This window comes from Sapajus apella, unplaced genomic scaffold, assembly GCF_009761245.1.
Source record: "Sapajus apella isolate SASKATOON/1434 unplaced genomic scaffold, GSC_monkey_1.0 scaffold32, whole genome shotgun sequence".
Lineage (NCBI taxonomy): Eukaryota > Metazoa > Chordata > Mammalia > Primates > Cebidae > Sapajus > Sapajus apella.
This window is the reverse complement of record NW_022436972.1, coordinates 7,769,783-7,781,141: the sequence shown is the minus strand read 5'-3', so window position 1 is coordinate 7,781,141 and position 11,359 is coordinate 7,769,783.

Below are 11,359 nucleotides of genomic sequence, written 5' to 3'. Positions count from 1 at the left end.
ACAACACTCAGAATCTAAATTAGACTTCTGTTGTATTCTCCCCACTCTAGTTTTTAGCACTTTAATGAATACATTTTAGGTTCTTCCATTTTGTGTGGAATTAGAACCGCCCCCCTTCAAATGCTGTAATTAACATTACTTAAAATTTGAATAGAATACTGAAACCTCATCCTCCTATTGTCTTTATTAATTAAATGTAAATCAGTAGGGAAAAAACAAATAGGCAAATATCTAACTACTATCTAATTTGGCTTCACATACAGACTTAAAAGAGTTTATATTAATTTTGCAATATTGCATTTGAAACAACTTCATTCAAATGCCTCATTCACATCTTGTCTTTATCGCTTTCACCATTGCTTGACTCACTTTTCTACCAGGTTCCAAAGCCCATGTCTTTCTTACAGTTTAAATTGATTAAGAGATGGTTCTTTTCCATTGCGTAGATGCTGTCAGTGAAAATCTCATATCAAGCCACAAGAACCCAAGTTGTGTATTTTTTTTTTTTGGAAAATTGTTTTGTTTGTCTTAGATTTATTTGCAACCTCTACATTATCATTTACTGCATTCCTCCCAAAAGTATCTTTGAAACTTTAAGCCTTCCTTACATTCAACATTTGAAATTACATGATCATTACACAGGGGTACAAGTGAAATGTTATAATTTAAATGGTGTTTAAAATAATTTAAACTGTGTTACATTTTGGTCTTTAAAAAAAAACAATTTTAGCTGATCTTAAAAATTTTTCAAAATTAACATTGCTTAGGATATTTTCAGGCAAATGTGTCTTTCCCAAATATATCTTTATTACTCAAAATTAAGTATTAATAATAGAGCCTGTACCAAGTAATCACAAAGTCCCTCTTACCTTAGTGAAAATTGTTTAAGGAAAAGTGATAAACTCACCTTATAGTCAGGCATATATAGCAACTATTGTACTAGCGCAAAACTTACCTCTAGAACCCAAGAGTTCAGAATGGATTCATATAGCTATTAATGATTCCAAATTATGTTATACCTACCCAGCATAATGAAATTGGCCACAGCATAATCGAATGTTTCTCTTCCTCCTGTCTCCATCTTCCTCTCTTTCCTCACTTGCCTATGCTTGATTTATATTCATAATTCAATTTAGAGCAATTTATATCACTTGCTGGGCCTACTGCAAGCCCCAAATTAATTATGACTTGGTAGTTTGGGGTCATATCATCATAGCCCTTCTTAAGGGAGTGGTTCACCAATGAGGGAGAACCTAATTTCATCTGATTAACAAAAGTAAACTTCGACAAATTCAAACCCTTTGAGCATATCACTTACAATTTAATATAAGTATATTCAGGGGGTCTTCGTTAAATGCTGACATTCTTTGAGTGATATTTACCTAATATTATTGGCTGACATTCCCAGTGGTGCTGTTTCTCTGCTGTTTCTCTGAGCTCTTTCAATTCCTAATAAAAATGTCCTTCTGTGCTACTCATTTTCACATTCCTATTTCCAGCCCTGAGTCTCACCCAAGACCCACTCCAACCTGATCCTTGGAGATCGTTTGAAATCGATGATGTTCTACCATCACCTCAAACTCAACATTCACAATAATTGAATTTATTTTACTGCTTCTCTGAAGAATTTTCTAAAAGATAGTTTTCTGTCACTCACCCTGGGAAAGTGGGAATGAAGCTTACACTTAATATAGGATGTATGGGTCTGTATAAATTAATTGACATAGTGGTCAGAAAGTCTTGGCCCGTAAAATAGTTCCACTTCCTTGAATTACTAAATTTTGCACCCTCGAGCAAGATTTTATACTTTGAGCTAATAATACGTACATGTTTTTCTCTGCCTGGGTTTTGTGTATCAAGTGAGAAGTAAACACCTCCTGCTGCTTCTGCTGTTAATTCCCTCTGAGTAAGCACTGCTCTGTTGTATGTGTACATATGTGTGTTTGTGTATATGTGTGTGTCTATTTGTGTGTGTACGTGTGCATGTATGTGTGTGCTTATATACCTGGTTTTCATGAGTGTGTATTTGTGTGATTGTTTTTGTGTGTTTCTATGTGTACATGTGTGTTTCTATGTTAGCATGTGTGTATGTGCACATGCAAATTTGTGTGCTTGTGTTTGAATGTGTACATGTGTATTTGTATATGTGTGAATGTGTGTACAGTGCACACTATAAGAAGATTCAACCTGGTCACAAAGTGTAAGGCTTACAGTTGGCCTGTCTCCTCTTTGCCCTTCAGCTGGAGCTCTGCTCTTGTAACATTCAAGTCATTTTCAGGGAGGGTCATTCATATCATGTCCACCACCAGCCCCTTCAGTCCAGAGTAGGGAATGCCTTGATTGAGACCGTCTTGTCTTGAAGTCAAAGGAACATAATAAGGCCAATAGGATGTTGGCTCCAATTTTTGTTTTCTTGTACACCACATCCAATAAAGAGATACCTTTTGTTTTAGTTTTACATAAACATGTCCTCTTTAGAGGGGTCAATCTGCTCAAACAAGATGGGTTGGAGAAGAGAAGCTGTTTCCCATTTCTACAAACAACTCAGAGACCAGGTACAACATTCTCCTGATAGACCTCCATACACACATTCACACACACTCACATGCTCACAATACATTCAAGTCCACACACACACACATTCACAGTCGCACATTCCCACCCACCCACACACTCACATACACACCCTCATTCACACAATACTCACACACATTCATATCCACACACACTTACATACATATATACACGTTCATGCCCATACACACTCACACACACGCTCACATACGCATACATTCACACACACTCAAACACACACATTCACATACATACACATATTCACACACATCCATGCCCACACACACTGTCACCTAGACACACACACTCATTCACATACATACACGCATTCATGCACACACAGACCCATTCACACCCACACCCACACTTGCACACTCTTCCACACACAATCACACACACATCTGCAGTCATGCACACCGTGCATACACTCAGAAGCACATGCATGCACATAGCCTTTTCCCCTTCTCACCAGTCATATTTTTTCCTCATCTCTCAAGGAACAGGGCACAATTACTCTCTCTGGTTTTTTTATAGTGTCTGGTCTGTCAGCTTGTCCTCTCTGTCCCCACAGCTGTCTCTTCATTTCAGTGCATCTCCTGACACCTGAGTGACTCACAGCTTCCTCCTAATGAGTCTTCCTGACCCCAGAATCTTTACTGTAGCCCACCTTGTCCCGGCACCAGGTCCATTTTCTTGATCACATCGTTTTCTTATTCCAGCGGGAGCCTCCTCATTGATGATCAACAAGTCAGGCAAATTTAAATGTCATTGAATGGGGAAGGGGAGACTGAAAATATTTCTGGGTGGCTTGGCTGCCTGTTCGTATGGGGATAGGGGAATTGATGTCTCAGCCTGTCTCTTAGACTCAATAGCCTTGTCAGCAATCTCCAGAAACATAACCATCTTGCACAGGCCCTCATGGTGTATTTCTATTTTTGTGCATGTCCTACCTTCCTAAAAATATCATAAGCTTTCTGAGGATAGGGATGGTGCTGAAGTTGTGAGCTCATCCTCCACAGTAGCTGGCAGGTACCTTCCTATGTGAGTGACTCTCGGTACCACGTCCGTGACCTCTGTGATCTTGGGCAAATCATATGAGTTCTATGAGCCTCACTTCTCTTTTATGTAAAGGAGACCAAGAATACCTGCCTCAAAATGTTTTTGAGAATCGTATTAGCCAACGCAGCTAAAAGGCTCACCACAGTACCTGGTATACAGTAGGTACTGAATAAACCATAGCAATGGTGATTATTTGCTCAATGGAATGCAGCTGCGTCAGCTAAAACCCTTTGGAGAAATATCACGCAAGCATTTGCTGCTCTGAAACTCTGCCTAGGATACAAGGAGGCAGGTGCCACAAACAACAAAGTCTCCAAAACAAATTGCCACAGCCAGAGTTTTATCCAGGACTTGGATTTTGAATGACAACGCTTATAAACAAAGTAGCTGGATTGCAGGAAACCCCCAAATCCCCCCAGAGATCAGCAGCACCATCCCTTCCCACAAGAGACAACCAAACAGAAAATGAGCTGTGTGTGCAGTTGTGTGTGCCCCTATCTCAAGCATTGAAATAAGTTCATCTTGAAGTGCATCTCAATCTCTCTCAGCTGTCTTCTCTCTGAAAAGCACCCTGGTGTTCAGCTGCTCTCCAGCTCCCGCGGAGAAGGCTGAAGCTGTACACCTACCTTCATGGTAAATGCTTCATGTCCCCAGAAAGGAATGGATGGTTTCAGTCTCCCCTTTCCCCTTTTTAAAAAGGTCATTTTAAAAGTTATTGCTTCTTTGCTACCACTAGATGGTACTAGCCAGCTGCTTGTCATATTTTTTAATTTTGTGTTTTGTTTACTGCCTCTGAGCGTTAATCCAAGAAGGCTGATTACAACACGCTTTGCAGAAATGGGGCTTAAAGAGACCTTGGCAGACATCAGAAAGTAACTTAGCTGCCATTTGTTAGCTGTGTTACTGCTTCCCCTGGAACTTCATTTATATAAAGTCCCTCTTTGCCCCATCCTGGATAAAGGAAATATTTAGTGTCACACAGATGATTCATACCGCATTCGTTCATATTTGGGACCTGAGGAAGGCTTTAGAGAGATGTGGAATGCAATAACTGAATTGATGGCAGCCAGAATGAACACTGGCTTTTCCACTCTCCTCACGAGTCATGTCTTGCTGCCTCTTTATTGAGGATACCTCCAATACCTCTGAGGGTATCTCAGTCCTCTTGCCTCAGACTCCCAGCAGACCCCCAGTGCCTTAGGTTTTCCATATAGATGCTTGGATCATCTTTCTCTTTTCTAGAAGGGAAAGACAGCAGCGGCTACTAGAAAAACTCATGGGACATGCTCAGAGAGACTGGGGAGTATGGCCTGGCAACAGATCTCTTTCTTCACCACAGTGGCGAAGGACAGACCTCTCCTTGACCCCCCAAGCTCTCAAAACATTAGATGCCACTAAATCCAGAGTCACAGGAGATGAATGGATTGTCCGGAGTGGGGAAAGAGTACCTGACATTGCAATCTGTAGTCGGTCTATGAGAATAAATGAGAAAGTAATGTAGCAATACTGTGCTAATCCAAGATTAGTCAAGAGTAGTTATTTGGAGATGATTTTCACTGAAAGACCGAAAGATTCATGCGAAATTTTAGTTAAAAGGAAGTGATGTTTATCTATGATCCAGACCTAATTTTAATTACAATACAACCTCTAGTTAACTATGGGCAGTTGGAACAATTGCTTAATCTTTCTGAGCCTCAGTTTTCTCATCTGGGAAAAGTAACATTTTCTATGAAATTATTGAATGTGTAACTGGGGTGGGACACAGGGGCTCAGCTCCCTCTCCATGGTTGCCAAAGATGTAACTGGGGGACAGGAGCAGAGCTGCGGGGCGTCCCAAAGACGCTTCCAGTTCTCCCATCCGATGTTTTCCCTGATGTGCCCAGGTCCTTGGCCTCTCCTGCTCCAAGAATGGGGGAAGGGGGGCCAGAGGCACAGTGAGCTTACCCTTCAAATAATACCGTGGCCCCAAAGAGTTTAGCAGAGAGTGATTTATTATTAGGAAGAGAGAGAGGGGAGAGAGAGAGAGAGAGAGAGAGAGAGAGAGAGAGAGAGAGAGACAGCGCTCCCACGCTGCCATGGTAGGGGATGCAAGGGAGGAATCCGCACAAGTAAGGAGCAGCGGGGTTTTTAACCTTGGAGTTATTCCCACCCCATTCATATTCTCATCCAATGAGAGGAGTTCTTTCAAACTTCCGCTGGAGTGATTGATCTTTGACTTCGATACTGGATTGGCTGCTAGGTCTGCAACAGGGGCCTCTCCTCCCAGAGATATTCAGGGGCTTTTTGAACAAAGGAGCACAGCTGGATTTTCCACCTAGCCACGCAGAAGTCAAAGAACTCTAGGTTCGTGGATGGGGGCGTGGATGGAGACTTGGCGCTGGGAAGCTCCTGCCAACCACGCCCCTTGTGGACTCCAGGAGAAGTTTTCTGTTCCTTAACATAGTCGCTCAAAAAGACCCCAAAAAATGTCTGTCAAGCTCCTAGAATTTAGCAGGAATTTGCCAAATGTTCCTCTCTCCTCCAAGTAGCTGCAATGGAAAGTAGCCCCACCCCCACCCTACCCACTGACATCTTCACCCATACCTTTTCCTAGACTAGAGGCTAAGTTCCCAGGAACTACTCTCCAACCACCGAAATTATTGTGAAATGCAGGAAAACCTGTAATGCCAAATCTTTGATTTCCCATGCCAATAGCAATGGCTTCCGCACCTTCTATTTATATGCCCCAGTCACATTGAAAAGAGGCTCCTTCAAATCCTGGGAGAGGTTACCAGCAGTGAGACAGGTATATTTTTTCATCCATTATCGTAAAGAAAATACTTTATTTCCTTAAATGGAATTTTTCTATTGAAAAGAGAAACAATGTTGCTTCATTGCTATTTTTCCCAAAAGTAGTTACTAATGCCCAGTGTGGCAAATCAAACAGACACTGTGAAATGATGGTGCAATCTTTTCTGTCCACATTGAAGGAAAGTATAGTGAAATTACCAGGTAGTATCATACAAATAATTGCTACAGAAACACAGCATGACATTAAACTAACATACAGAAAAAGGATATTTCATCTCTAGGTATAGAGAACAACAGATTTAAAAAGCAATAATTTGAGTTGACTATTACACACTCTTAATATACAGGGATTCAGGAAAAACCATTAAATAGAAACTTTACTACCATCTACCAAGCAAGTAGCTGGAGTGAGTAGATTCTCAAGTTGGAGCAAGAAATTTAAAAATCTTCTGCCTATCATTAAAAATTATAGACATCTCAGTGTTAGTAGCATCTACAGAAACACAAAAGTAAAAGAAAAATGCTAAAGAGGGAAGTCTGTATGGGCAGGAAGTACAAAGAATAAAAGCTACTGTACTACAGTGTCTGTGCTTTAGATAACTCAAATTTTTTGGAGTGTTCTGTTTAGAAAACATCTGTTAGAATAAAAACTCTGGTGGATTTGGTAATAGTCTAGTATTTTGTTGAAAAGAGTTCCAAAGCCATTGTGGGGTTCTATGTCAAAGACAGTCAAAATCAATTAATAATTTCTGCCATGTGTACTGTAGGCAGAATTGAATAGTTTAGAATCTCCCCAGTGTACCTCTAGTACCAAATATATGGAGGAAATTAAAAGGCCACTACACATGCCCAGGAGAAGGTATGGGGTCACAGAAAACCTAGAAAACTGTAAGTGTACACCTTAACCTATCCTCAGTACAGAGACAGTCTATAACAGTGCGCGCGTACGCGCGCACACACACACACACACACACACACACACACACACACACCAAGAATGGTGAAGAAGGAGAACGTAACTTCCAGAATTACCAAACTATTGGATTCAAATGTCTAGTTTTCAACAACTCATGCAAAGAAACAGGAAAGTATGGCCCATGCAAAGAAAAAAATAAATCAACAGAAATTGTCTCTGAAAACAACTTGATAAAAGTTATACTAGCAGAAGAGTTTAAAACAATCATCTTAAAGATATGGAGAAAGTCAAGAAAATAATGAATGAACAAAATGGAAATACCAATACAGAGATAGAAAGTCTAGAAAGATAAAATATTTCTGGAGCTGAAAAGCACAGTAGTGAAAATGAAAAATTTCTAGAGGGATTCCCGGGCAGATTTAAGTGGCCAAAAGAAAGAAGTGGTAAACTTAATGATAGGATAATGGAAATGATCAAATCTGAGAAATAGAAAAAAAATTGAATAAAAGTAAACAGAGCTTAAGGAACCCATAGGATACCATCAGCAGTCCAACACACACATTTTGGAAGTCTCAGAAGAAGAAAGAGAAAAAGGTGGATAAATTGTTTGAAACAAATAATAGTCAAAACCTCAACTCAAATTTGATGAAAGACATGATTAGAAACATTCAAGATATTCAGTAAACTCCAAGTAGGATGAAATCAAAGAAATCCACACTGAACCACATTTTAATCAAACTGTTGACAGCCAAAAACAAATACTCTTGAAAATAGCAAGGAAAGAAGTGATTCATCACATACATGGAATTTTCTATACTATTATCAGCATATGCTCATCAGAAACTCTGTGGATAGGAGTGGGCTAATGTATTCAAATAGAAAAGGAAAAAAGAAAACTGGTCAATATTTTGTGAATTATACTTGTTTCACAAGATGTGCCAAAGGGAGTCTGGCAGATTAAAATAAAAGAACACTAGACAGTAATTTAAAGCTATATGAAGACATAAATATCCAACAAAGATAAATACATAAAAAATTCTAAAACCTAGTATTATTGTAAAGATAATGTGTAACTCTACTTTTTGTTTTCTGTTTAATTTAAGATGCTAATAACGTTTTTAAAAACACAATTATTAGTCAAAGGCAGTATTTATTGTGGCCTTGGTTTATAGCTTCACATTTTATTTTATATATAATTTAAAAGGCTAATGCATTAATAATTATTAGTTTATATTTTGGGGCATGCAGTGTGTAAAGATGTAATTTTGTAGCATCAACAACTGAAAGAGGTGGGGACAGGGCTGTTAAAGGAGCAGAATTTTTGTATGTTATTGAGGTTAAGCTGGTATATGTTCAAATTACAGTGTTGTAACATTTGGTTGTTAATTCCCGTGATAACCACAAAGAAAGTGGCTAAAGAATATATACAAAAGGAAATAAGGAAGAAATTTAACTGTTTCACTACAAAAAAAAAAAAATCAACTACACACAAAATAATACAGTAATGTAGGAAATGAGGGACAAAAATCTATAAATCCCAAGATGACAGAAGTAAATCCTTTATCAGTATTTACTTTAATTATAAATGCATTAATCTTTCCAATCAAAACATGGAGATGGGCACTATGGATTTAAGAAGCATAATCCAACTAGATGCTGTCTAAAGGAGACTCACTTCAGATTCAAAGACAAAAAATAGGTTGAAATTAAAAGGATGTAGAAGAGTCCTCCATGCAAATAGTAACCAAAAAGAGCAAGGATAGATATAGTAATATCAGAAAAAAAATACTTTAAATTTTTAAAGTTTACAACAAGCAAATAAAGACATTATATACTAATAGACATTACAACAAGAAGATACAACAACTGGTGCAGTATTTGTCTGGGAGGTGATGCCAGGATACAGGATTGGAGGAAGCGAGAGGAGTGGGACAGAGAAGACAAATCCCCCTTAATCTAAACTGCTTCTGTAGGTTTGACTCTGCACACTTCTGTTTTTATAAGGAATTGTTTCATGTCTTTAAACAGTATTGTATCTAGAATGCCTCCCAGCACTGTTCATATAAAGAGAATTAGCATGTCATGTGGGCGTGGGGAAATGTGAAAGGGAATGTAAGAAAACTTTCGTCTCCCATTAGCTGAAAGTTTGTACAGGGCATTCTCTTGGCGCTAGTTTCTATGGCTTTGGAGAAGACACTGGAACAGAATAAGGAAATGTGACTATAGCTTCGGAGGCAGGAGACTGGCAGTTTGAGGGGAGTCTGAGCTTGGAGTATAGCTTACAAGTGGGCTGAAGTACTGCTATACTCACTGAATAACTCAGTCTAATGATACACATGTAGGTAATTATCAAATGGTGGTAAGCGCACCAATAGAACTTTGCATAAGGGATTAGGGAGTTCAGGGGAGGACACTTAACTGAGCCTGGGAGTGGGAAGAGCAAGAGGTCAGAGAAAGTGGAGATTTAAATAATGTATAGGATTTGGCTAGAAAAAGAGAAGAGAAAGACATTTCAGCAAAGAAGTATGTACAAAAGCAAAGGCATTAAGGCAAGAAATGGGAAGGGCAGTGTGTGTGTGTGTGTGTGTGTGTGTGTGTGTGTGTGTGTGTTACAGATAGCCACAGGCAGTTGCTGATGAAAGAATGTGCTAGCCAGGCAATGACAAAGGACAAGATTGGAGAAGTATGAAAGTGTCACATGAGCCATGTGTCCCAGGTTAAGGAGCATTATTCTTTATGCAGAAGACAATTGGCAGCTAAAGAAGTATTAGGCAGAGAAGTGACCTGGATATAGGACAAGAAGGATGATACTGCAGGAGACAGGTCAGACTGGCAGACTCTGCAGTTGTCCAAGCAGGAAATAGTAGAGACCTGAGCCACTTTTTTTTTTTAGTGAAGTTGATTGATGTGTAATTTGAAATTCAGGTTTATTGAGGTATAATTTACCTTTTTAAGTGTACAGCTTGATGATATTTGACAAATGTGTGCAGCTGTGTAATTACTGCCACTATCAATAGAAAACATTTCTGTTATAGGTTGAATTGTGTCACCCCAAAACTCATATTCTGAAGTCTGTAGGAGACCAGAATGTGCCACTTCAAAATATGCCTTTTTGGCATAAGAATTATTTTGAGCTAATTATTTTGAGAAACAGCAGACACAAGAGAATCTCTAAAGACAGAGCGTAAGTTTCCATTTATAAAGGAAATTTACATCTATGAAGGAAATCTGCATTTAAGGGCGTCTCCCTCTTTATACCAGGAAGAGGAGGACTGTTTATCACAAGATACTCTTATCAATGGAGAAGGGACTGACTTAAATCTGCATAACATTTAAATCATAACCTTGTTTATCATACTTTTCCTGGTCACCTTCCTATAACTTGCTTTTCTAGCCCCAAACCATCTTTCCTTTGTGTTAGCCCAAGTTGGTAAATCCAAGTTCAATTACCCCTTTGAATTATTCATTCCTGTTTCTCCCCTATATATAAAATATACATGTAAATAAATTTATGTGGTTATTTTTCTCTTGTTAATTTGTTTTGTTACAGAGTCCCAGCCAGAAACTTAGAAAGGTGAAAGAAAAAGTACATTTCACTCCTCTTCAAGTCCTAACTTACAGTACCTCCAAATATGACCTTATTTGGGAAGAGGTTAATTGAAGATATAATTAGTTAAGATGTGGTCCTGCTAGCATTGGGTGGACCCCTCATCAAATATGATCAATGTCGTCATAAAAAGGGAAGAACTGATGAACACACACACACATAGGGAAAATGCCACATGAAGACAAAGGCTGTGATCAAAGTGATGCATCATCTGCCATGCAGGGAACACTAGAGATGGCCAGCAAAACACCAGAGTTAAGAGTGGAGCATGGAACACATTCCCCTCCCAGCTGTCAGAAGAAACCAACCCTGTCAATACTTTGATCTTAGACTTCTAGCCTCCACAACTGTGAGACAATAAATTTCTCTGTGGTACCTTGTTATTGCAGCTCTAGCAAGCTAACACAGCATCC